The 27,029-nt window shown below is 57.2% G+C and overlaps 1 protein-coding gene across 2 annotated transcripts in view; it reads right to left on the minus strand.

The window, feature by feature from the left end:
* The window catches only part of BCR (BCR activator of RhoGEF and GTPase), a 100,073-nt gene that overhangs the window by 49,827 nt on the left and 23,217 nt on the right, over positions 1 to 27,029 (minus strand). The window lies entirely within an intron of this gene.

Genomic DNA, 27,029 nt, shown 5'->3' on the forward strand with positions numbered 1-27,029 from the left:
GAAAGGTGGACCCCAAACGCTAGTGTCTTGCCGTCAGGGACATTCTTTTCCCTTTGTGGGATCCGACCTGATCCTGCTGACCTAGGTGCAGGGCCAGGAAACAGGATGCAGGCCTCTCCCAGCCGAGTGTCCCTGTGAGCACAGAAAGTGGCTTATGCTACAGCAGGTTCCCTATTTGGGGGTACCTAGTTATAGAGCTAACACCTTCCTACAGGCACCTGACGGCAGTCAGCCCCATCCCAGGCCAAACCACAAAGCCCACACGTGCTTCCAAGCCCTTGGCCCTTTGGTAGCTCTGTTCCCAGAACTGTTCTAATTCAGGGGAGCCCCTCACTGGGACATCAACTCACAATGGCCCAGCCTGTTCCAAATCTCACATGAGGGCCACTTCTCGACCCCTTCCAAAGGGCACCCGGGATTTCCAAGAGGTCATCCCAACTGGGTTAAGTCACGTCACCATGACTCACCTGCAAGCAGCCCAGGCCAGGTGGGCACAGGGCCCAGCACAGGGCCACTCTCGGGCTTCCAGAGCCTGAAATGTGACTGTTCTCACTTCCTTCCGTGTGGGCAGCCTGGAGGAGCTCATGGCAGGCTAAGACCGGCCACCGAGCTGCGGGCGCCCACACGGCCAAAGTCCCAGCTCCCTCCCACGCCTCTGCCTCACCCCATTCCTCCACCTCCAGTCCCAGCTGGTCACATGCCTTCTAACAGGTGTCCTTAGCCCTGGCTACAGGGCAGCGTCACCTGGGGAGCTTTGAAAACAGACCGAGTCAGATGCCCAGGGTGGCCTGGGCCCTGGTGGCTGTAAAGGATTCCCATCGGACCCCAGCAGACAGCCAGGGCAGAGATCCTGCACTACCCCCACCCGGCCTGGCACTGTGCTGGTTGCTATGCCGATCCGCCCGTGTCCCTGGTGTCTGCACTCAGGTGCCAGCCGCAAAGGCCAGGCTGGGTTCTGCCTGTGTGTGTGTCCACAGGAGGGTCCCAGCAGAGGCTAGTTCTGGGGTGAGTGTAGCAGGAGGACCCCAAGAGCTGCACAGAGGCACCCTGGTACCTCTTAATCCCATGGACCCTTAATCCACGGACCATCATAGGGGCTTTAGTTACCAAGATTGTTGTGTTATCACCCACAGACCCCCTGGACTTTGGGTTTTGTATTGTCCTTGCTGGATAGTCCGAGGCCATGGTCAAGTTCTGCCTCCTCCTCCTGAGAATTTGCAAAGGCACTTAACTAGCTTTCACTCAGGATCCCCAAGGACAGCTGGGGAGGGGTCAACTGTATTAAAAACCACAAAACCCTGTTAATGCAGAATCCTAATTCCATACCCCACCCTCCAAAACAGGTCTGACTCCAGCTTCCACTTCCTTCTGGGAATCACAGGTTTGTTTGCTTGTTTAAATAAAATAAACACGAGGCCTTCTTTTCCTAAATTACAGCAACCCCTACTCGAAACGTGCCAACCACGGGAGCTGCTTCTGACAGCAGCTGGGCACGGGCGGAAGGCTTCAGTTGACAAGGCCTCACTCCCCGCGAACCTGAATGGTCCCCCTGGGCCACGGGGCTCTCTGCTCTGGCCCTGCAACCTGGGACTCACCCTCCAGGTGGGGCAGGTGGGCAGCTCTAAGCCGTGGTAGGAATGTCTCAGAAGCGAGAGGCTCTGGTCTTGTCCAGGGGGCTGCACACCTGAGATGGTGCGGTTCACTTAAGCCGTCCATGTCTCAGTTTTGCTGACTTAAAATTGGGCCCGTGAACTCGACAATGGATAGAGGACCCCTCAGCTCTAAAACATCACTGTCACTCTTTAGGGCGGCCGGCCACGCCCTCCCCACCTCCTTCAACAGGTCCCATCCTCTGCCCCCAACTCCTCCTCTGCGCCCGGCTTTTCCATTAGCTCAGAATTACCAGCATCCACATATCCTAAGAACCTTTGAACTGTTTTTAAAAAAATAACAATCTTGGGCTTCCCTGGTGGCACAGTGGTTGAGAGTCCGCCTGCCGATGCAGGGGACACGGGATTGTGCCCCGGTCCGAGAAGATCCCACATGCCGCGGAGCGGCTGGGCCCGTGAGCCATGGCTGCTGAGCCTGCGCTCCGCAATGGGAGAGGCCACGACAGTGAGAGGCCCGTGTACCGCAAAAAAATAAATAAATAAAATAAAATAAAAAATAAATAAATAAAATAAAAAATAACAATCTTAAAAAGTCAACATATTCTTTATCGCCTGGAAGAACACTGAGCACGCCACCTGATTTCCAGGCCCGTGACTGCGCTGAGCTCATGACCAAGGTCAAATCAACACTGAGTCTCCAGTAAGAACTTCAGGGTCAGGCTCAGGGCCCCAAGGCTCACCCCAAGAACTGCAAGAATTCATGTTTGTGAAACCACGTGCTGGTTCCACGATATCCCGGCTACAACCTGGTGCGAAACCAAGTCATCCCCCCCACCCCGTGAGGGTCTGCTGGCCCGTGTCCAGGGGGACCATAGGCTCCGACGTGGATGCTTCACCCCCACCAGGTGAGACTGAGGGGCCAGGTTTGCAGCCAGATGCCATGGCGTAGTGAAGAGGCTCCCTGGCAACTAAAAACCCAGCCATCTTCCCTCTGCACACACCTCCCCAAACCAACGTCTGAGGAACTGATGCTTTTAAGCCTGAGTTCTGGGTGGCTGGCCACCCCTCCTGCATCCCACCTGAGGGCTCAGTCTACTGTCCAGCTCATCTGGACTCAGCACCCCTCATTTCACTGACCCCCCAAGACTGCTCCGATGCAAGTGCGATGGGCGGGAAGAAAGCCCTCAGTTGCCTCTTCCCGCTTCTAACCAGCACACAGGGACCTGCCTTCCCCTCACCCTGTGGGAGGGTCTTCATACCTGAGGTCCCCACACCACAGGGGTCCCCCTCCTCTTGAGCACAAGGTGCATTCTTTGGGGATTTGGAAAGCCACTGTCTCCCCAGAACCAGAGCAAAGTGAAAGAGAGGCCTTGCTCTCCCCTCCTCTGCCAGCAACACCCAGCGGGAAAACCTCTCTGGGCCTGGCCACCTGGTGACACGGTGGCGCTGAGGCCAGGCACTTCCTGCAAAGCTCTACCCAAGGCTGAAGCCAAACACAGGAAAGAAGCGGGCATGGGCCTGGGATCCCATGGCTTCTAGAGACTCAGTGAGATGAAGGAGGCTCAACCCAACTCAGAGCCAGAGGGGAAGGGGGAAAGGGAGGGAGGGGGGAGGGGGGAGGGGGGAGGGAGGGGGAGGGAGGAGGAGGGAGGGAGGGGGAGGGAGGGGAGGGGAGGGAAGGGGAGGGGAGGGAGGGGAGGGGAGGGAGGGGAGGGAGGGGGAGGGGAGGGAGGGGAGGGGAGGGAGGGGAGGGGGCAGCGAGGCTGAGTCACAGCTCCCGGCTTAGTGTGGAAAAAGGTTTGCACAGTGAAATCTGAAACCTCCTCTCCAGGCAAGTTGGCTCAGCAGCCTCCAGCCAAGCACTCTGCAAATCTAAAATCCATCCTCCAATGCAAGGAAAAAAGGCAGCCTCCACCCCGCCTCCAAAAAAGCAGAAGGAAAAGGGTCGGTTCGGCCGGGGGTGGGGGTCCCAGTCGGTGCCCAGGTCCCATCCCCTTCTTACACCTCAAGGACGACACTGGTTTAAAAAAATCCTTCAAAAAATTAAACATAGAATTCCTATATGATCTAGCAATCCCACTTCTGGGTATGTACTCAAAGGAATTGAAAGCAGGGACACGAACAGATATTTGCACACCCCAGTTCACAGCAGCACTATTCACAAGAGCCATCGATGGGTGACAGATAAACAAAATGGGGTCTATCCATATATCCATACAATGGAATAGCACTCGTCCTTAGAAAGGAAGGACATTCCAATATCTGCTTGCAACGTGGATGAACCCTGAGGATGCCATGTTAAGTGAAATGCGCCAGTCACAGAAAGACAAATTTACTCTATGACTGCACTTATATGAGGTCCCTAAACAGTCAAATTCATAGACACAGAACGTGGAATGGTGGTTACCAGGGGCTGGGGGTAGAAGAGAATGGAGTTACTTTTTAATGGGGACAGAGTTTGGTTCAGCAAGATGAAAAGAGTCCTGGAGACGGATGGTGGGGATGGCTGCACAACAACGTGAGTGTACTTAATGCCACTGAACGGCACACTTATAATGATTAAAGTGGTCCACTTTATGTTACATACATGACACGTTCCTAAGCCCCTCCCGCCAGTGGGAATGGTGAGGTGCCAGTACCGGGGGAGCAAACGAGGGCAGCTTCCCTTAATCTCTAGCAGTCCCTCGGCAATCACACCTAAAATAAGCACAAAAGAAGCATAGAACTGAAACTTCCAAGGGCGTGCTCCCTGAGAGAGGTCTGGGTGATGGCCATAGGCTCCGGGACACCCTCCCACCTGTACTGTTGAGCAATAAAGACGATAGGGAAGCCTGGGCTTTCTCTGTAAATGCAGCCTCAAGGGCAGCCCCTGCCACCACGCTACCCACCCGTCAACCTGGCAGAGCCGCACGCCACTCCGGGTCCGAGCCACCCTTCTCCTCTGAGTTCACACACCCCTTCCCGGGCCTCTTCCCTGTCCACCTGCATTCTCCCCAGCCAGGATGGATGAGATCCCTGCCAGCCGGGCTCCTGAGGTCAGAGGAGGACCTGGCCCATCGCAGATCCGTGCCTGCAGCCCCCCGACGCTGTCCTCCCTGCCCTGGCAGAGCCACGCCACACCAGCCCGGAAAGCGCCACCTGCCCCCGGACCAGCCTCAGTCCCTCAGCCCCTCACAGGGCCCCCAGGAGCCTCGACACGCCCCTCCTCATTTCTGCTTTTGCACCTCAGGGAGCAAGACCCCCTCCGAGGCCTCTGCCGGGCCCTGCGGGACCCCCGCTGCAGGACTCCCATGAAACGTGTGCCCGGACCTCTGGTTGCTCACCTCCTGGGGGCAGCCGAGCAGGGGGGCCCTCCCGGACCGGAGGTGCCTGGAGGGTCCCCAGTTCCCACCTTGGCTACCTTGCTGCTGCGAGATCCCAGCCCCGTCCCACCCCTCAGGTCAACGTGCCCTCCCCACCCCATGAGTCTGGAGCAGGCCCTCAGGAGGAGCAAAGGTTACAGCTGTCAGCCCTCCCTGCCCAAAACAGACAAGGGACGAAGGAGAGAGGCCTGGGGAGCAGGGAGTGGCTCGCTGATAAATACACATGGGGTCAAGAGGACACAACAGGCGACTTCCCTGTCGCTCCAGCGCTTAAGACTCCGTGCTTCCACTGCAGGGGGCACGGGTTCGATCTGGGAACTAAGATCCTACAAGCTGCGTGGCGCGGCCAAAGAAAAAAATAGAAGACAGAACAGGAAAAGGGGCACCGGGAACTCGGGCGGGGCGACAGGAAGACCCTGGCAGCGGGTGGTCTCCATCCCCGTTGACACTGCCAGCAGAGGGCTGGGCTGTATTTATTTACAGAGTTAAAAGCAGATCAAATACTGGCTTCCTTCCTGCGTCTCGGTCAGCTGCAGCGTGAGGCAGCCCTGGAGCCCTCACCACATCGCATGGTGTCTGCAGAAGCCCCCTTCCCGGCTCCTGCCCTCCTCTCCCGGTCCCACACCCCTTCCCGGTCCCAGGGCAGCAGCACAGTGGTGCTGGTGGTGCAGTGTTGGGTACTTTCACAGATAGCAGCTCACATCCTTGCGGGGGTCCTGCCAGGTAGGCATCGCCCCTCTGGGAGAGGCTCAGAAAACTGGGCGGGGAGGGAGGTCCAGGTCTCACCAAAGGGCCCACAGGCTCCACGAGACACAGCTGACTCTGGACCCCACACTCATCCTGAGTTTTGAGCCTTCCTCCTCCTGCTGCCCTGTGTGCTGAGAGCAGATTCCATCTGTGGGATGGGCCACTGGTCCTGGGGCTCCGTGTCCAAGGCTGGCTCACTGATTTGTAGCAGAACTTGGGTACAGTCAGAGGATGTCTGTGGTGCTACAGGGAAGTAAGTTCCCCAAACAGTGAAAAACCCTCAAATCTTTGATGTAGCAAGTGCGTATTTTTGCCAAATACCTGCTGACCTTTGCCCGGCACAGCCTCTGGGCCAGGCACAGGGCTGGCCACCCACCCACATCATCTTGAATCCCCCCCCCATCACCTTAGCGGGCAGGAACTTCCAGATGCCCATTTTTCAGACAGGAAAACTGAGTCTCCGAGAGAAAAACTACACCCAGGTCCGCCGTGTGACCTGCCCAGTTCGGTCACCTTCCAAACACATTTCAAAGCGAAGACATTTTTAAAAAGCCGAACTGATAACCGTATGACTCAGCAATTACCCTCCTGAGGTATGTAACTCAAAGAGATGAAAACAGGCATTCAAACCAAATCTTGTACCAGAATGTTCAAAGAGCACTCTCGTTTGCAATATTTCAAAACAGTCAAAAGGTAAAACAATGCAACTATCCCTCAACTGACGAATGGATCGGGAGGGATAAATCAGAAGCCTAAGGGTGAACACACACACCACTATATGTAAGACAGATAACTGACAAGGACCTACTGTATAACACAGGGAACTCTACTCGATATTCTGTGCTAATCTATAGGAGAAAATAATTTAAAAAGGAATATATGTACATGTATAACTGAATCATTTTGCTATACACCTGAAGCTAACACAACATTGTAAGTCAACTATACTCCAATAAAATAAAACAAAAAAAACTGATGAATGGATAAGCACATCGATATACCAAAGTGGTCTATCCATACAAGGGAATATTACTCAGCCTTAGAAAGGAAGGAAGTATTTACACAGGCTACAGCATGGATGAATCTCCCAAACATTATGCCAAGAAGGCAGCCCCCAGAGACCCCCACTTACTGCCTGATCCCATTTATATGAAATGGCCAGAAGAGGCACATCCAGAGAGACAGAAGGCAGGTACCTAACGAGTACGGGGCTTCCTTTTGGGATGGTGAAAAGGTTTGGGGGGACTTCCCTGCTGGTCCAGTGGGTAAGACTCTGCACTCCCAATGCAGGGGGCCCAGGTTTGATCCCTGGTTGGGGAACTAGATCCTGCATGCCGCAACTAAGAGTCCGCATGCCGCAACTAAGACCTGGCGCAGCCAAAAAATAAATAAATAAATATTTTTTAAAAAAAGAAAATGTTTGCGAACTAGATAGAGGCAGTGGTCGCACAACATTGTGAATAAACTAAGTGCCAGTGAGTGGTTCACTTGAAAATGTTTAGTTTTCTGTTGTATAATTTCATCTCAACAATATAAAACAGAACAAAACGGACCTGATTTTCTCTCTTAAATAGGGACCTCAGAACATAATCCAGCCATTTCCTGAAGACCCGGAGCATCGTTCCGGACAGAGGTCAGTACGGCCTGGCACTGTAACCCCAGGCCACCCACGGGCAGTGAGAGGCTGCCGCGCTTTCTGAGATATCTGGGTGGTTCTTCTGTTTTCTCCTCCACCGTCAGGCTGGCAGCTGTCCCTTCCTGCAACTACACCACGTGGGTCAAAATCCTTTCCATCGAGACATCCCCCATCCAGTCAGCCGCTGCATCCTGGCGAGAGCCTGCCGTCAGAGCCCGTGGTTCTGTGGGAGAAGGAGGGGCAGAGAGGGCACCCCAGGAACCAGGACCTCTCAGCCTTCATGCTGCCACCCCAACAATGACATCACCAGGCCAGTGTGGCAAGTCCCAGCTGCCCGGGCAGGGGGAGCTCACAATTCAGACTAGCGTGTGCCACACAGAAGGCCCTGAGGCTGGTTAAGTCCCCACAACAGGCCGGAAAATGCAGTCGGGAGGGGCCTGAGCTCCTCTCCAGGCAGCCCCAGGTGCCCAGGCTGAGCTTGTGGGGTGATGGGCCGACAGCTCCCACGGCCCCTCCCACCCAGGGTTTGGGCTCCAGCTGGGTGGAGCTTGAATTGCCTGAAGGTCAACTCTGCCCAGGACTTTCAGCACTAAAGCCCGAGTGCCCCCAGTGTGGGCAGACGAGGACCTTCCCCAATCAGCATCTAGAACATTAGCAAAGGACTCTCTTCTGTCTCCAAGGACCCACCTGAGCCTTTTGCTCCCAGATCCTCGGGAAGGGAAAGATCACTTATGCTCTGGGCCTGGGCCGGAGCCAGCTGGTGCTGGGAGGGGCGGGCGGAGGCTGCAGCACCAGCTGCGGGGAGCTGCAGCCCTCAGGCCAAGATGATGTGACTGTTACTCTGCACAGCCTGACTCTGTGACCACGGCGGCAGTCTGGCCTCAGACAATCAAACTAATGTATGTACTGAGCACCCAATACTCAACCAAGACGTAGGGCACCCCTGACTCATGCTGGGCACGGTGCCAGGCATGCAATGGCGGGCACCACAGACCCAGCCCCTGCCCCCAGGAGTCACGTGACACATGCATCATGGCAAGGCCACCGATGAGGGGCAGCTGGACCCTCAGGCGGGCAGCAGAGACCGTTTCCCCGAGGAAGTGACCATGGAGTGAGGGGGCAGATGCTAGTTCCCCCAGAACGCGAGGCAGGAAGGACAGAAGAGGAGGCCGTGTGAGGATGGGGGCAGAGGCTGGAATGATGTGGCCACAAGCCAAGGAGTCCGCGGGGCCACCAGAGCTGTACACGGCCCGGCCCCAGCTTCACTTAGTAAAGTGAAGCTTACTTCACCAAGTAAGTTGGACTTACTTCTGCCTCCAGGACCGGAGAGCACACACATTTGTTGTTTAAGCCACAGTGTGTGATAATTTGTTATGGCAGCCACAGGACACTGACACAGACATAGCCCATGGCCTGGAAGAGACGGCCGACCCAAGGGATCCAGAAGGGCTTTACGGAGGTGAGGTCCGTATGAGACAGAAGGACTGGGCCTTCAGCCAGCAGAGACGCTGGAGGGGGTCGGGGCCTCCAGGGTCCCGCATGCGGGAGGCTGGGAAGGTGACGTGCGGGAACTAGAGGAGAGGCGGCAGCAGTCCTCCTGGGGAAGCTGTGAGCTGCGGGCCGAGGACTCGGGCTTCATTTAGGAGGAATCAGGGGCCTCGAAGGTCTGCAGCAAGAGTGGGGCCCGGGGGCTGGCGACACTGGCAGGATGTCTGGGTGTGGCGTTGGAGGAGGGACCGGCCGCAGGCTTCTGTGACGGTCACTCCAGGTGAACCGGTAGAGGGCCCAGCTTCAGTGGGATCAGACAGCAAGACATGGACACACAACAGACAGGGCCAGACCGAGGGGCTTGGACGGAGGGGAGGAACAGACCTCAGGGAAGGAGGTGGGAGGAGTGCAGTGGTGAAGGCAGCAGGATGGCACCTGCAAGAGGGCAGCGCCAGGCACAGGACCGTGGTCTAGGAGTGGAGGGGAAGCCATCAGCATGGTCCCTCCTTGCTGGCCCAGGTGCCCGGCCAGAAGCCAGGTCACGGTCACTGCATGGCTATGCTCTCCTCCCCCAGCCCATTCCCACTCCAAAGAGGAAACACGGAGGGTAGGAAAGAAAAGATGGCAGGAGGGAAGGGCTCCCTACCTGGGGGACACCACACGGAGCCCAGCCCAGGGCCCAGCCACCGGCAGGAGGACCCACCTTCCCCACTTCCACCTCGGCACTGCCCCTCCTGCAGGAAGCCTGGGGAGGGTCCAGAAAGGAGGTACGTGTACACCGTGTTCACAGCAGCATCATTCGCAATGGCTGAAAGGTGGGGTCAACCCACGTGTCCACTGGCAGAGGAATGGATGAGCCAAATGCGGTCCAGCGACATAATGGAACATCACTCAGTCTTAGAAAGGAAGGAAGTTCTGCTCTACGTGACGGGCACGGATGAGCCTTGAGGACACTATGTAAGTGAAATAAGCCAGTCACAAAGGACAGATGCTATAGGGTCCACTGGTCTGGAGACATCGGTTTGCTCAGGCTGCCATAACAAGATCCCACAGACTGAGTGGCTTAAACAACAAAAACTTATTTTCTCCCAGTTCTGGGAGCTGAAGTGTGAGATGGGGCGCCAGCTGGGTTGGTTCTAGGGTGAGCTCTCTTCCTGGTGCGCAGATGGATGGGCTCTGGCTGAGTCCTCATCCGGCCCTGTCTGGTTGCATGTTCGTGGACACAGTGAGTGTAGCTACCATTGGGGGTTAGGGCTTCAACAGATGAACTTCAGGGGGACATCAGTCCATGACAATCAGTCCACGACCTGTGAGGTACCCAGGTCAGGTAAATTCACAGAGCCACAAAGTGGAATGGTGGTGCCGGGGGGCTGGGGGAAGGGGGGTGGGGAGTGACTATTTAATAAGGACAGAATTTCTGTTTGGGAAGGTGAAAAAGTTCTGGAGATGGATGGTGGTGACGGCTGTACAACAACGTGAATGTACTTAACCCACTGAACTATACACTAAAAGATGGTTAAGGTGGTAAATTTTACGTCGTGTATATTTTAACACACACACACACACACACACACAAATGATCTGCCAGGTTTGGAGATTTAAGAAACAAACAAACAAACAAAAGAACGGCAGTGTTACGGGTTGCACTGTGTCCCCCAGATTCATATGCTTAAGTCCTAACCCCATTACATCAGAGTGTGACCTTCTCCGGAGACAGGGCCTTTACCAAGTTGAAATGAGGTCATTAAGGTTGGGCACAATCACAACATAATTGTGTCCTTGCAAAAAGGGGAAATTTGGAGACAGACTGGCACACAGAGAGAACGCCCCGTGAACAGGACGGCAGCTGTCTACAAACCAAGCAGGGCTCGGCACACCTCCACCCTCCCAGTGCACAGGGGACTGCGGCCCTGGCCTTGAGATTCCGCATTTTGTTTCTAGGCCCTGACTCTGCACCTGTTCCACCCACCTCCCCACACAGAGAGGACCGGGCACTCTGGCCCTCTCCTCCTGCAGCACAAGCCCTGGGCTCACCCCCTCTTCCTCCCCTGTCCGCCAAGCGAGGCCTGGCCCTGCCTTTCCCACAGGCAGAGGCCCTGGCGCCCAGCCCCACGAGCAGCTCAGGGGGAGTGACCAGAGTACCCTTATCTCGGCCACCGGCCCGGAGGGCCCATTTATCTCTCCTTTCCACGCGGTTCAAAGGAAGCTGGTGCTGAAGTGGTGCATGCAGGCACCGACTCCACAACAGGAAGATGGCGTGGGTGCGGGTCCCTCAGCACCAGCCGCCCCACGTGGTCACTCTTGCTGCCCAGGGACACACCTCTGGCCCCAGGGCTCTCCTGTCCGGAGGGCTGCCTCAGAGGTGGCATTTGTGCTGTTGACTTGATTAACTGTTCTTAGAGCTCTCAGCAGACTGGACAAGGGGACATTCAGGGTGACTTGCCTGCAGCACCAGGGTCCAGGTGGGGCCGGCTGCTGGCAGCGCCCGGGGTAGACACCGTTTTTTACAGAGCTCAGCTTCCACCTCTGCCTCCGGGAGGGTCAGAGGTCCCGAACTCTGAGGCACCTGTGAGCAGGGGAGGGCAGAGGCCGAGAGGAGAGCCCACTCCCCACCTGCCGCCTGCTGTGGTGCCGTGTCTGCCCGGAGCCCCTTCGCTCATCAGGGCAGGAGGGACTCCCTCCCGGACCTGGGCAGAGCAGCCCCCAATGAGCCCAGAGCGGGAGTGTGGGGGGAGGTGGGGAGGAGCCTGGAGCCGAGTGCTCTCTGGTCCTCTTGGCACCACGATGCGGGAACAGTCTCGGAGACCTCACTGCAGAGCCGGCACTGGGGCAGCTGGCCCAGCTGCTGCAGGGAGGATGTGCCCGAGTGTGTCTGGAGTGGAACTGAGGTCAGCTCCCCCGAGACGTGTGTGAAGCAGTGAAAGCAGCAGTTTGGGGTTGTGCCTTGGCTGCCCCCTTCCACGTACACACAGGGGACTCTGGCCATGGGGGACCTGGACCAAAGGCATCACCGGAGCCCAGAGCAGCTCAGGTGGTGATTATTGGGGGGCTTCCTCTCTGTGCAGCTCCAGGATCACTCACTCGGTGGACCCCACCCTGCTTCTCTGACCCCACCGACGGCAGGCTGGCCAGGTGCAGGGCGTGGGCTCTGTCAAAGCAAAGATGGCCGGCCGGAGACCAGACTGCGGGGCCCCTGCTTGGGGTTCTCACACCCGGGGACTCGGAGGGTGTGGGCTGAGTGCCCTCCTGCCCAGTCTGTGCTGGAGGCTGATCAGGGCTTTGATTTGGGGGAAATCCCTGTGGGTCTGGAGGAGGCCAGGGTGACCCAGGGCTTGGCCCTCATTTTCAACCTCTGGCATCACCTGCTCCAGCAGATAAGGGGGTGGGGGAGAACCGTAGGCCTAAGGAGTCCACAGTGAGTGACTGCTGGCCCCCAGTCTTCCTGAGCTCCAGCTCCCTGCTCTGAGGGCAGCCATTACCCAAGGCTCATCTACCTTTCTGGCCTCTGCCATCAGGAAGCTTGGGGGCCAGTTGGCACAGTTCATGCACCCCAGGGACCTCAAACACTCTTTGGACCTTCATTTTTGTTTTCTTCCCATGGTCTTATTTCACAGTTTGATTTCTGAGAGCTGCCTCAGTCCTTCTGAAAACAGGCAAATAAAACCTACAAAAACACACGCTCCACCCAGCCTGGCAAGCTCCCTGGCCCACATCCTGCTCTCCTTCCTTGGGACTTGGAGGCCCTGGTGCAGTGGGAGCCCCTCCTCTGGGAGGGGCAGGGTGGGGTGTCTCCCGAGAAACCCTGCAAACCTCCTCCTTAGGCTCCATAAGTGATTCATTTCCTACAAGTGTCCTGCTCTGTTTTCCAGCACAATCTCTGTTCTATATGAATCTAGATTCTGGCTCACACTTTCTGCCATGACTGATGAGTTTTCCCTTTAGAAATATTCTTCCCACAGGGCCCAAAGTCATTCTTCTATAAGAGTGAGTGTGAGTGGTGTGCGTGTGTGTTTTACCTCTGCTGTATGTGAAGGGAGCTAATACATTCTTTTTGTCTTACGGTGTGTCACCTGTGCTGATGGGTTCTTGGCAGAGCTGAAGGAAGAGTCTCCCAAGCTGCGTAACAAATTTCTAGGTCTACGGTGATGGCAAGAAACAGCCAGGTTATGAAACTGAGGAGAGGAAGGTGGTGGGGACTTCTCCCGGTTACTAGGGCCGGGGTCAGCAAACTATGGCTCAATCCAGCCCACGGCTCGCTTTCATAAATACAGTTTTACTGGAACACAGCACGCTCATTGGTCTCTGCAAGACATACAGCTGCGTTCGTGCTGTGATGACGAGGTTGAGTAGTTGTGACAGATGCCACATGGCTTGCAAAGCTGAAAATGTTTACTAGCTGGCTCTTTGCAGAAACAAGGTAGCTGACCCCTGGTTTAGGATAAAAAGCAGAGGTGGAGAGGCCCCAGAATAATGGTTCTATGTAAAGACAGTCTCTTCTCAGCAGTTTTATCTTTTAAAATAGGTTTAATATGGAAATGCCAGCCCCCTCATTTCCACCTGAAAGGGGCCAGAAAAACTGGGTCATGAGATCTAGGTCTGGGTGGAACTGATGTTAAACTTGGCTTGGGGACCAGGCCCAGGATCGGCCGCCGGTGGTAATCTGGAGGCGGCTGTGTACATGCTTCCGTGACAGGGAGCTGCCTGCTGTGAACACAGCTTCATCTTGAGCTTGCAAAAGTCCCCTCAAAGCCAAAACCACGCCAACCCTGAGCTGCCCGAACACACTGAGTAGTTGCAAGAGTATAAAGCAGAGCCTTGAAGAAAGCAGGTGAAGATGTGGCTTTGGACGGCCTGCAGCCTTGTACTAAACGTGCCGCTTGCTGTCGGCATTCTCCACTCTGCACCGTGTGCCCGGTGGCAGGAGGCGCTGTCACTGCGCTCAGCCTCAGCAAGGCCCAGCCGTGTAGCTCCCCTGACCACAGAGGTGAGGAGGGAGCCGCCGGGGCGTGTTGCCCTGTGGTCCAGCCTCACGGAGAGAAAGGGGAATAGCCGGCGTTTGAGCTGCTGGGGGCCAGAACATCTTGACTGCAAGCATGGTTAAACACGGAAAAGCTGTCAGGGGACTGTGAGAAATTCCCATCTGGGGAGGGCTCTGGGGAGGATGAACCATATGCCTGGTGACCGGCATTGGCCTCACTGGCCTCCGGAAGAAAACCTTTCCCCCTCTCTGATTCAGCAGCTCTCTCCCCCCAGAACCCCCTGCCACAAATCGTTGGCTGATCAGATCCCAGCAGCACAGAGCCCCTGAGAACGTCCAAGGCCCTGAGTTACTGGAGGTTTCTTTTCTGGGATGGTTCTTGAACTGAAGAAATCTCCCGGGAGGCAGGACCATCTCACGAGGTCCTGGTGCCTGCTGTGCTGAGCCTCTGTCAGGCCAGCCCCAGGGTGGCCTTGTCAGCCCTGGAGTGGTTATGGGCATGGGCGTGGGGGTGGGGGTCCCAGCAGGTTCCATTGAGAGGAACCCAGACTCTGGTCATCAATGGTAACAAATGTCCCACTCTGGTGGGGGGAGGGGGCGTTGATATGGTGGCAGCTGTGCCTGAGTGGGGGCAGGGGGCATATGGGAAATCTCTGGACCTTCCTTTCAAAGTGCAGTGAACCTAAAACTGCTCTAAAAGAAATAAAGTTTTGGGCTTCCCTGGTGGCGCAGTGGTTGAGAATCTGCCTGCCAATGCAGGGGACACGGGTTCGAGCCTTGGTCTGGGAGGATCCCACATGCCGCGGAGCAACTGGGCCCGTGAGCCACAACTACTGAGCCTGCGCGTCTGGAGCCTGTGCTCCGCAACAAGAGAGGCCGCAATAGTGAGAGGCCCACGCACCGCGATGAAGAGTGGCCCCCACTTGCCGCAACTAGAGAAAGCCCTCGCACAGAAACGAAGACCCAACACAGCCATAAATAAATAAATACAATTTAAAAAAAGAAAAAAAAAGAAAGTTTTTAAAAAAGCAAACAACAGCTACAAAGAAGTCACTGCAGGACGTCCCTCAAGTCCTGAGATTCCTACCCCGTCCTCCTGCCCCCATCTGCCTTTCAGAGCCCCGGACAGCTATTTCATGTGATTTGTCCACACATTTTAGCTGGGGCGAGTGGGAAGGCTGGTGCACTTTCTCCACCTCCCCTGGAACTGGGAGTTCACACTTCTGCCTTTGACTCTCCTCCTTTGTGTGTGGAGGTACTCCCTGGATTGAGCTCCCGGGAGCTCTCCTGCAGCCCCTCCTGAAACCCCTGAGCCTGGCCCAGCTGACACTTGCACTGCAGATTCAGGCCAGCCCTCGGGGGAGCCCCGTGTCCCTAACAACCAGGATGGTGTCCAGCTTGTGATGCTGGGAGCCCCTCTCTGCCTCCCTGGTTTCCTCGGCCGCATGCCCTGGTTGGGCCCATCCCTGCCCTGCTGCAGGACCCTCTGTGGATTTCCGAGGCCTGACTCAGAGGTCCTCACAGGGTGGCCACAGCTGCATGTTAAAGTTCCTGCCCACATTTCCAGGGGGAGAAAGGCTTCAGGCCACCTGTGCATGGAGACCTTTGCCAGTATGGGGATTCCTGGGGCCGAGGGATGCCAGAAGTTGTCCTACGAGCCAGCCCTGCCTTCCCAGCAGCCTCACGGCCAGCTGTCACCCACCCCTGCAGTTGTCCCGGACGCATAGCGGTCCTCTGTGGCATGTGCCCCCCGTGGTATGGGGTTCCTGCTTCTCTGTGGTGGGGGCCATGGGTGGAGCAGAGAACACAGTGTCCGGGACCATCTGGAGGGGCAGAGGGTGTCAGGTGGTGATCGTTCCTCTCTGTATCTGTTTTCCCATCGTCAGATGGGAGTGATTTGAGGAATCTGTAGGGCTATGCCGGCATTTGCAGTAAGGTCTGTAACAGCCTGGCACGTGGTAGGTGCCTTGGGCAGGAGGGGCTTTGCATCCGACACGATTTCCCTAGAGGGCTGGGCAGTGCACTTGGAGGGAGGCTGAGCTGGCTGTGCTCTCCCCACCACCGCCCGCTGCCGTAAAGAGTAGGCCTGGAATCCAGTAGGAACGCGCCATGCGTTCTTCCCTGGATACTCTAGCCACCTGCCCCATCTGGCCGGGCCCGTGCAGCACGTGGGCCCTTGAGCTATGCCCCCACCCATGCCCATTCCCACATTTTTGCCCCGTTTTCAGGAGGATGGGACACCAGGCTAGAACGGCAGGTGGGGGAGGGAAGTCCCAGAAGAGTAAGTCATTGGGGTCTGCCACCCTCTCCCTCAGCCCTTTCCGGTTCCCCCTGTGGCCCTGCCTTGCCTGCCTCCTCCCTGGGGCGCCCTCAGCCGGTCCGAAGGCCGTTCATCCCCTGCACGCCACCCTGTCCATCTTCTCCAGCCTCCCCTCCCAGGGACTTGCTCTCCACCTATTAACTCAGACCTCAGCGTGAGCCCCTAAATTTTATGTTGCTCTCCAGCACTTGGAAGCCTTGAGACCCAGTGCTCGGGCAAGGACACTGTGCTGATCTTGAGTCCTGGCCCAGCTGGGCTGAGCACCCAGGCCCCAAAGGCCCCTGGGCAGGCACCTTCCAGGATGCTGCCTTGCCAAGAGCATTGCCCAGCACCTCTCCCTCAGGACGGGAGGCCAGAGGACCAGCTGAATCCTCTTTTTATTGATGAGAAGCCAGGGGCCCAGAGAGACACAGTAAATTGCCAAGGTCACCCAGCTGGGCAGTAGTGGGGCTGGGCCGGAGCCAAGCTCTGCTCTCCTCTGCATGTTGAGTTCTGCCCGGAGCCAACCAGCATGGAGGTGGCCACCCTGCCACCTGGAAAGGTTGGTGCCTTGGGGCAAACGGGGCCTGGCCAGGTTGGAGGTCGCTCATCAGCTGTGTCCCTGTGGCTAGTCAGCGAGCCCACATGATGTGCCTGTGGGCACATGTGGCCCCTCAGCCTTGAGGGGAGATGGCCAAGGAGGGGGACACAATTGCTACTATGCTGTAAGGATGTGGGGAGGCTTCCTTAACGAGGTCCCACGTCGGGGGCCAGACCAAGGGGCTTCTGTCCTGCGTCAGTTTGGTGACCACAGTGGGAGCTGCCGGTCTGAGAAGCTGGGTTAGGCTCCCTTTGGTGGATGCACGTGCCTCACACATATGCACACATATGAATGCACACAGATGCACACGCACACACTCAGGCACACAGACACTTCTTTGCAAGGAAGGGGAGAACGTGGAGGGACAGAGATCCGCTCAGAGGGTTTCAGCCTGGACTTGGTCCAGAGCCTCAGAGAGAAGAATCTTTCCGGACGCTCAGGATCTGGTGGGAAATCTCCCGTGGGGCTCCTCTGCACCTGTCGTGGTCTCCCAGGCTCCTGACGTCCTCATGCAGTGTCTGCGTTCGAGGATCCCGAGGGCCCGCGTGCACCCCAGCTCCCGCTTGGATGCTTGATTCTTGAAATGCGCACGGAGCAGCCCGTGCAGGTGTTTCCACGCCGCCCCCACCAGCCCCCTCCTGGCGCTGGCAGTTCCCTGCCCGGTGCTGACAGGGTGTTCTTGTTTGGAAACAGAGAAGACACCATCGCTGCTTTTCTTCCCCTTTCCCAACCCATGAGGCTGCGTTGGGTGCTGCGTGTCAGGTGCTGGCTCTGCGTGTGCAAGTGGTGGGCGGTGCGCCCCCTCCCCGTCAGCGCTTCCCCTCTGGGTCCCCAGGAAGCACGGTGACCTCGCCTGCTGTGCAAGGTGTGCCAGCCTGGACCATGGATACGTGGGGTCCCCGGGCAGATGCTGGAGGCTCTCCCTTTGTCACTAACCCAAAAAATCACTTCCAGTTTTTGTGATTCAGAAGTGAGCCCAGCCCCTCACCCCTCAGATGTCCTGAAACCCAGCCGGGTCCTCCGGTGGCCATCAACTGGGGAGGGGTGGGTGGGGGGAATCTGTGCGAGCACTTCTGCGGAGACTAGCACACAACCAGGCTCTTGCACAAGGTGGATGGCAGTTGTACCCCGTTGTCTTATCAGTCTGTTGCCTTGTGGGTCCAGCACCCCCGTGGGCTGGTGGTTACGTGTGGGTGTGGTTTGTTTCTTTTGATCTGGCCCTGGGCTGGTGAGTGAGTGGGGTGGGGGATAGCGCCTCCACAAATAGCCCCCGTGTCCCGATGGTCAGTGGTCTGAGGAGGGACAGGAGTCGGATGAGTGTGTAAGGAGGGTTCTAGTATCTGGACACAGGTTGTGAAGCAGGTAGAAAGTCGAAGGGGCTCATGCACGGTGGGTGGGAGAAAGAACCTGGGGGAGTGACCCTTGGTGGGTGAGGGGGTCAGATTTTTCAGGGGGGCATCTCAGAGTGCCTTCCCCCCAAAGGCCAAGGGGCTGCACCCGTGGGGGCTGACTCCCCAGGGCTGAAGGGCATGGCGGCTAGAGGCTGGCTTGTCACCCCTGCTCTGAGGCCTCTCATGGGACACTTCGCTGGGCACGGGCCAGCCCAGGTGCCTGCCAGGTTTTAATGCCCCCCAGAGAAAGACTGGTCCCACCACACAGGTTCCTTGAGCTCCGCCATTCGGTTCCATGTGGCTCGGGGCACGGCTGTCTCCTCCGCAGGATGCACCGTGGCTGAGTAGCTAGCAGGCCAGGGGAGGCTTGTCTGCACTGCCGCTGCAGTGCTAATGCAAGTGGCCTCTCTGTAAGGGGTGGGAGGGAGCTGCTGGCTCGAGTCCAGCCGTCCAGATAGATCAACTCCACCGTCTGATTGCCCTGGGTGACATTCCCCAGCCCCCAGCCAAGAGCAGAGCGTCTCAGGCTGGAGTAAGGCGAGACCCGGAGACATACACCTGCGTGGCTGGGACTAATTCTGAGTCTCAGAAACGCTTTAGAAAGCGTGTTATGTGGGGAGGGTCCTTGTGGGCAGAGCCCTGGGAATAAGCAGTCGGGCTCCTTCATGGTGACGGAAAGGGGACTGACCCCTGTTGGGTGCCTGCTGTGTGCCATGCGCTGCATAGGCGTGTGACCTGATTGGTCTCCGCTGTGTTCCTGTGCAGGGGGATGGCGGTGCCCGGTCTGGAAGGACAGAGACGTCAGGTCAGTGACCTGAGGCAGTGGACTGGGGCCCAGGGGTCGGGCTTGTTTTCTTCAGGCCTGCTCGGGAAGCCCGAGCTCAGATTCTGCGCCTTTAACGGTACCCGCAGGAATTGCTGGCCTGCGGTGTGCGTGCCGGGCGGGGTGATCTGGCTGAGCCGAGCTGGTGTTCTACCACACGGGTATTTCTGGGAGAAGCGCCAGGCTCAGAGCTGGTGTCAGGTAGCCCTGGGAGCCCTTCCGGATGCCTCGTCCTCCCTGGATCACACAATTCTTGAGGGAAGGGCCTCTTCCTAGCGGATCTACACCTGCCGGGCCCAGGGCCTCCTGCTGCGTGGTGGTCCCTGCTGCCCTGTCTGCGGATCGAGTCTCTCTGGAGGACTCGTCTTCCCCAGGAGGTGTTTAGAACCAATACCCCAGGCCCCACGGGAACCTGCTCTCCTGGTGGCCTGTGGATGGCCAGTTGGAGCCCTAAGTGGGTGTCTGGCAGCTGTGCCCACTGGGGGCAGCATGACCAGTCCCATTTCCTGCCACGGGCCAGGGCAGCAGGACAGGAGCCTGGCTGACTGCGGACTGAGCCATGGGGCTTGAGCAGGCTGTCACACCACAATGACAACTGGGATTATCACTGGAGGTGGTAATTCCCACATGACAGTTTCAAGTTTCAGGTCAAGAGCTGAGGCTAGTCCTCCATCTCCTCTCACATCTGCACAGAGATCCTCGCCAGCTGACTCCCCTCCTGGTTCCTCAGCTGTTTTTGAGACCCTGAGCCCCAAGGGGTGGGGAAGCACCTCGCATCCAGGACACTGGGGGGCCGCACCTTCCTGGTGGGTGGCTCTGAGATGGTGGCTTTCAGAGTGGACCAGAGGGACAGGATCACCGTGCCAGGGTCACCCCGACCCACGGCGGCCTGACAGGTGCCACGGGCCCTGCTGACACATGACTCCCAGCCCCGGGAAGAACCTTCCCAGCAGCCCCATGAGAGTGGGCCCCATCCCATTTCCCAGAGTGGAGCCCTCAGCCTGGCGTGGACGTAGAGGGCAGCACCGAGGGTGCAGTCGGGCAGGAGAACGTGGTGTAGTTTTCTGGAACATAGTGCCAGCAGCCGTCGCAGGCTGGACCACGTGAACAGCCGAGGCTTCCAATAATTACGATGTTTGTGCTTCTCGACGCGTCCCCCTCTGGCAGGGGCCTGCTTGTCACCGCAGGGGTGCGTGGGTGGGCTGTCATTATCTCCACTTCACTGGTGGGAACGTGAAGAGATGAAACAAGTCCTCTGGCCTGCAGTGAGCCCGGCTTGTCTGTTGTCTCTCTTTTCCGAAGGCATGATTAGAGGTCAGGTGGGGGGAGGCTGGGAACAGCTGGCGTTATGTTCCCTTTTCCAAATGTGTGAGTCCAGGATGCGCGAGTTCCTGGCACTCCCAGGATTCCTGGGCAGAGAAGGTTTACCAGAGGGAAAATGAGACCTTGAGACCCTGCACCTCCGGGTCTGGTCCTTAGCCTCTGACATCTGCTCACATCCGATACATCTCAAATTCTGGTGTAAAATACCAGATTAGCACTGCCTTGTCCCAGACCACTCTGGGTTCAGTCCCAGGGTGTCTGAAACTGGGGATCCAGCTCAGGGTGTGGCTGGACCCATGAGGCTCCAGGAGGTAGCCTTGGCTGGGGAGACCTGCCTGCGTGGACCCCGCTTTGCAACTCAACTTGCCAGGCCTGGGGCTCAGGAGCCATGGCTTCCACTTGTAAACCTTCAGCTTTTCTCTGAAAACAAGTTGCCCATGGCTCTCTTGCGAAGATGCTAGGATGCTCACTGGTTTGAGGCAGTGCACCTGGCCAGTGCCCGTTGCCACTGCTGGGCGTTGCCTTCCACGGGTCTCAGAGCCCTTGCAGATGCGCCGCCACGTGCAGAGACATGCGAGGGAGTGGGCGTCCTCATCTACGACATGAGGCTCAGAGACGCCTGTGTGGACGGGCCAGAGCCCAGCCCCGAGCCACTGCTCCTCTCCCCCATGGGCTGCATGGGCACAGATACACGTACGCACACACACGCTTACGCACGCACATGCGCTCACAGACGTGTGCACACCCACACCCTCGTGCACACATTCAGACTCCCTTGGTTGATGCCTCATCCCACTGCTAGATGATGCCCCTTCCCCTGCTCTATTCAGAGATGCGGTCCAGAGACTCAGAGGGACTAAGGTGAGGGCAGGAGTTCCGCCCAGGTACCCACCCCACCTCTGCCCGAGTGGGAGGCTCAGGCTCTTGAAACCAGCGTCCCAGGCACCGATGACCCGGCTTCGGCCTCTCTGTTCTGCCGGAGAGGAAGGCTCAGGCTCTTGAAACCAGTGCCCCAGGCACCGATGACCCGGCTTCGGCCTCTCAGTTCTGCTCGGGGCCTGTAGCTGCCCCCTTCCACCCAGGCACGTCTTCCTGAGCCCTTTGCCCTTTGCCAAATCCCACCCACCCTTACCCTGCTCCACGAGATCTCCACCCTTCAGCCCATGCTGGAACAATCCCCCTGCCCTGAACTTTCACAGCATTTAGCATCTGTGCAATTTACTGACGGTCACAGAACCTTTCCCACCATCTGCTGTGAACTATCACTTTACTCTTCATTTTAATTCTCAAATATTTGTGTTCGACCTCCCACTTAGGCTGGAAACTGCCCATGTCAGACTTGTCTGTGCCTCACTGTGCCTTGGAGGGGGCCCAAGACGAGACAGGCAGGTCTCCCTTCCCTCTGCAAACATTAACTGAGCCCCTACTTCGTGCTCCGCGTTGCCCCGGGCAATGGGGATGCGGGAGTGAACACAGCAGGCTGTGACCGCAGGCCTCGGGAAGCTTGCTCTGGAGGGAGACCAACAGGAGGGACGGGTGTGGGAACCCTGGACAAGTGTCACTTTTCATAATAAAGATGACTCCCCCATCCCCAAAGCTGCCTGTCGAAGGCAGAGAAACCAGTGAACCCAACCGGGAAAACAAAAGCTACATTCGCCAATAGTGGGGGATCTGTCCTGAGTCTTAAGAAATAAAGTTTCCTTCACCCTGGAGGTGAGATCCCTAAAGAGCTGAGGGAGCTGGGACCTTCCTTAAGAGGCACCGAGCAACGTGGGCGCCCTCATCTGGCCTCTGCCTGTGGCAGGCACGTGGGTAAAAGGGGGCTACCTGTTCCCCTCCCACCAGGTCCTACAGGATCCCCCAGCCCCTTGCTCTGAACCCATCATCTGGGATCCCTTCTGTGAAGACATCTCCCATCCACCCTGGGGTGAGGTGTGTGTGCAGAAGCAGGAGACCCACCATGTACATCACTGCCAGAAGGAACTGGGGTGAAGATGAGAAGGTGGGAAGCAGCGTGAGGACCGGGCAGGGGGAGCTGGAAATGGCCCACCCAGGGCTCCTCTGTGAAGCAAAGGTAACTCTGCTCTCCCTGGGGAGGGTGAGCCTTAGGGAAGAGCATCAGAAACCTGCTATCTCCACCTGGGGTGTGAGCAGGTCATTTTACATCCACGTCTTGATTCTCCAATTTTTAAGAAAGGGAGTAAATTATGGATATGAAATCCTCGTACCCTGGGAAGAATGAAATATTGCAGCCAAAGCAATTCTGGTTCACTGTCAAGGCAGCTGGTACCAGGAGACAATAAGGTGGCGTGAGCCCATTAGAGTGAGATGCTCAACCCAAGGAGGCCTGGTGTGTGCAGACCCTGCCCCACTGCCAACGGATGGGCCCCACCGTCAATGGGCAGTGACGGTGGTAACAGGAGGCCTCCACGCTCCAGGTGGCAAGGCGGTGCACGTATAAGCACTGGAGAGCCTGGACAGGCATGAGGAGGCATGAGTGAGGGGCCGGGACAGGGCAGAGGAGGGAGTGCGGTCCAGGGGCCGAGAGGGACGTGGGGTGGGACAAAGCAGGCTTGTGAAGAAAGTAGCATCAGAGCTGGGCCCCGGAGGACAGATGCATCTGGGCAGGTGGAGACGTGGCGGAGCATGGAATTCCAGGCCAAGAGATGGGGTTTGGGAGGCATGCAAGGGAGTAGGATCTCAGCGCTGGTGGGGAGGAGGGAGTTCTGCTCTGAGGGCAGCTCCCACGAGGCTGGGGAAGCGGAGTGCAGGTGTCCTGCAGCCCTGCCTGCCTGGGAAGCGCAGAGGCTGAGGCTCTGGGAAGACAATCTGGTGTGTACACAGGCTGGAAGGACAGGTCACAGGCACGGTGGGGGTCAGGCCTGCCCGCTGGGCTCTGTGTGGGGCTGGTCTGGAGCACAGTGGGGAGCAGCCGGGTAGGAGCCTTGCTGCTAAGATAGTATCTAATGTCAGGGACAGACCTGGAAGACGCCCTCCGCCCACTGAGCATCTTCGACTTTTTGCTGACTCGCTGGATCTCCAGCCTTGAGAAAACCCTGGCCGCTGGAAGATGCTCCCCTCCGCCCCGCCTGCTCCTGGTTTACACTCTCTGCTCCTCCACTTTCTCCCCTCCCCCCAGATTATTTTTAAAAGATTAGATTTCCTGTTTTCACTGTGGAGCTGGCCTGGCCCTCTGTCCATCCATGGCCGTCACTACCGGCGGGGCAGGGGCAGGGCAGGAGCGGGCATGCTGCAGGCCCTTCCCAAGAGCCAGCTCCTCGCCCTGCACCCGCTGGGCCCTGTAAACACCATGTCCTCCCAAGCAGGGCTGGCGGCGATCTCTCCCACGGGCCAGGGGCCTCTTAATGGAACAAGTAAATAGGTGATTCATCCTAGCTGCTGACGGCCACTCACCCTCGGAGCTGGCTCACTCCAGCGTGGATAAAACAGCCCTCTCCACCTCTTCTCCCTTCCCCTCCCCTCCCCCAGCGCTGGCGCCTGGGCCACCACCTGGATGTCCTGGGCTGAAAGCAAAGGATCCCCCCTATGAGAACCAGGGTCCACCACGCCTGTCCAGTCCCTTGTGGCTTGAATTGCCGTCAGGCTGGTCCTCAGCCACCACTGCCCCAGACAAGTTTCAGGGCTCACAACGAGGTCCACTGTGCTGCAGAGAGGACCAGACCCCTGCTTGTGGTCACCCCTGAGACCAGGAGGGCCTGAGGCAGTGCCTTCCCAGCTGTCCGGACCTTATGGCGGCCCCCAAGGTGGGAGCCAAGCTGGGACGATGTAGGGGAGGGGGTAGTGCCAACCGGGTTCATCTGCCTTATATCCTGGGGGTCTCACAAGTTCTGGCTAAGGATTCTGCAGCTGTTAAAGAAAAAGTTGAAAAACACTGGGTCAGGGAAAAGAACTCAGTTTCTGGGTGATTCCTCCCAGCTGGGCACCAGGCAGTGTTCTGGGTCACCTCCCGGAATCCTTACAGGGTTCCTGGGGGACGGGGTGGGGGTGGGGAGGAGACAGAAGCTCCAAGGCTGGCCACCTGCAGCAGCAGGAGCAGACCTGAATGCTCACCCAGCTCTGAGGGCTCCCCCCTGCGCCCGACCCGCCTGGGGAGCCAGGGCACCGGCAGGGCCTGCAGATCAGGCCAGAGGGGGTGGCCAATGGGGTCCTGAGGGCCTGGGTGCCCAGGAGGAAGAGAACAGTGAGCACAGGAATGCCAAGAAGGGGGCAGGTCCCCATGCAGCAGGGGAGAATTTCTCTGATCAGAGGAGGGTTAGTCAACAGCCCGAGTTTCCCCTGGAGCGAAGCCCATGAGCTCCGGGCAGGTCCAGACTGCTTCCCTGCTCCCGGGGCACAGTTGTGCAAGATCCAACTTTTCTCCATGAGGCGGAGATGCAGGAACCTGGGCCACGGCTCTCTCTCCAGCAGGATCTCCCACCCACTGACCGGCCACGGCCCAGAGCCCAGGCTGCGTGGGAACGCCCTTCCTCCCTCCAGTCCTCAGGACCGTCCCACGTGTAGGCGGAGTGCGGTTTCCCGTGTATTTATTTGATTAACTTATTATTTTGAAACACTTTCAAACTCACACAAAACTTGAAAGCAAAGTACAAAGAACCATTTGTTTAGGACAGCAATGACCTAAAAAGGGAAGCCGGGACGATAGACAAATACACCTCCTGCCCTCACTGTCCTCAGACAACAGGGGCCCCACGATGCCCCCTCATCCTATGAGGATGCTCAGCTGGTGCTGGCTGGGGCCACGCCTGCCTCTCGGAGGTGGTCAACCCACACCTCCAATGGCCTGGGTCCCTTCATGCCGCCCAAGGCCCATCCACCCTCTGTCCAGGTGACAAGGCACAATGGAGCTGGAAGGCGCCCACTTACTATCTTCTTCCCAGGGTTCAGGCCCCAGTGTCCTGCACCAGCCAAGACTGCACGTCTAGGGGACCTAACAGCTGGGCCCCCCACGCCATCATTCTCAAGCTAGGCACCCAATGGCTGGCATGCAGAGAATTTTATTTTAAGCCTGTTACATAAACATGGCAGAAGGCAGCATAACCAGGGCACCAGGAATCACACCCACCTGTGTCCACGCACTGTGGCCATGGGATGCTGCTACCCCTCCTGTCAAGAGGCAGAGTCAAGTCCTAGTTCTCCATCACCCTGGACCAGGGCTGGCCCTGGGACCTGCTTTGACCAATATGACAGAGGTGATGGGGTTTGAGTTCCACAGCCCAGACCTCAAGAGGCCTTGCAGCTTCTGCCTTTGTCTTTGGAACCCAGGCTCCATGTGAAGGCGCTCAGGCTGGAATGAGGGCTGATCACAGGGAGAGAGAGGTCCCAGCCTTCCACTGTCCCCACCAGGTGACCACCCACCAATACACACACAGAGCCACAAGAGATTAAATCATGCTCTTCTAAGCCACTCAGTGTGGGGATGGTTTGTTACACAGCAAGAGATGACAGATACAAATCCTAACACATACAGCTCTGTGTGTCACTCTTTCTACTTAGGAGCTTGAACCACGTGGCTACATAATCTTCACTGTTACCATGTGCCGATTACATCATAGTCCACCCAGCTAATGTAACCCCTTTCCTATCGCGGGACTAGTTTTAGTTTATTTCCAGCTTTCCACTGTTATGAACACAATGAATCAGCTCGTATAATAATACCAAAAGGAAAAGGGAAAAAAAAGTCCTATTTCCTTAGGAAAATCTAGGGTGGGATTCCTGGGTCTCTGCTTATAAACATGTTAATGACTCCTAAACAATGTAGACACTGAGAATTCAGAGAAAGGGGCTGGGAATAAACTTGGCTTTGCAGAAACCAGGCATCTGTATTCTGAAGCTAGGCCAGCTCAGCCAGATTTCCTGAACCTGGCTAAATTCAAGAGAATCCGGTTATTCTAGAAAATGACCCAGGTTTCCAGGAAAGGGCCAATGCCTGGAATCTCAGTCACTGCCCGATTCCTTGACTCCTTGGCCCCGTAGCTTCCTTACACATCCCCATCACCTAAGGCAGGCTCCCCGCTTCCAATTCCTGAACTGCTGACGGCAGGGCAGGACCACAGTCCACCTCAGGGCTGAGCCCACACTGTTGGTGCTGCTGGGAGGAAGGCACCTGCCCACCCCATTCCACTCAGGAAGCAAAGTGTCAAAACCAAACAGGGACAGGTGTCCCTGTCCCACCACTACACTGGCTTTGTCACTGACTGGCTTGGGGGAGCCAGATCACCCAGAAAACCACTCCACCGTCTCCCTGGAACCTGATCGGAGGTTTGCCACATCCCAGGAGCGGCTGGCTCAAGTTTCCTTGGCAGAGAAAGGGGCTGGAAACGGCGGTGGGACTCGCCACCAGAAACACCCCTTTCCAAGAACTCCTGCCCTGTCCATCAGCCACCTGCTACATCCCAGAGGGCTGTGCTCAGGAAAACGGTGCCCTCTCCCATCCCCCATCAACAGCAGCTGAGTGGTGCCCTGGGTGCTCCTGCAGGTGGGTCCTGGTTGCAAGGAATCAAGAGTAAAAGCATTACAGCCACGTTCACAGCAGCCAAAGGAAGACACAACCCAAGGGTCCATCAATGGATGAATAGATAAGCATAACGTGGTCCCTCCACACAAAGGAACGTTATTCAGCCTTAAAAAGGAAGGACATTCTGACACCTGCTACAATGTGGACGAACGTTGAAGACCTCATGCTGAGTGAAATAAGCCAGACACAAAAGGACAAGTACTGTAGGATTCTACTTCTGTGAGGTGCATGGAGCA

The sequence above is a fragment of the Pseudorca crassidens genome, chromosome 12, assembly GCF_039906515.1.
Source record: "Pseudorca crassidens isolate mPseCra1 chromosome 12, mPseCra1.hap1, whole genome shotgun sequence".
NCBI lineage: Eukaryota > Metazoa > Chordata > Mammalia > Artiodactyla > Delphinidae > Pseudorca > Pseudorca crassidens.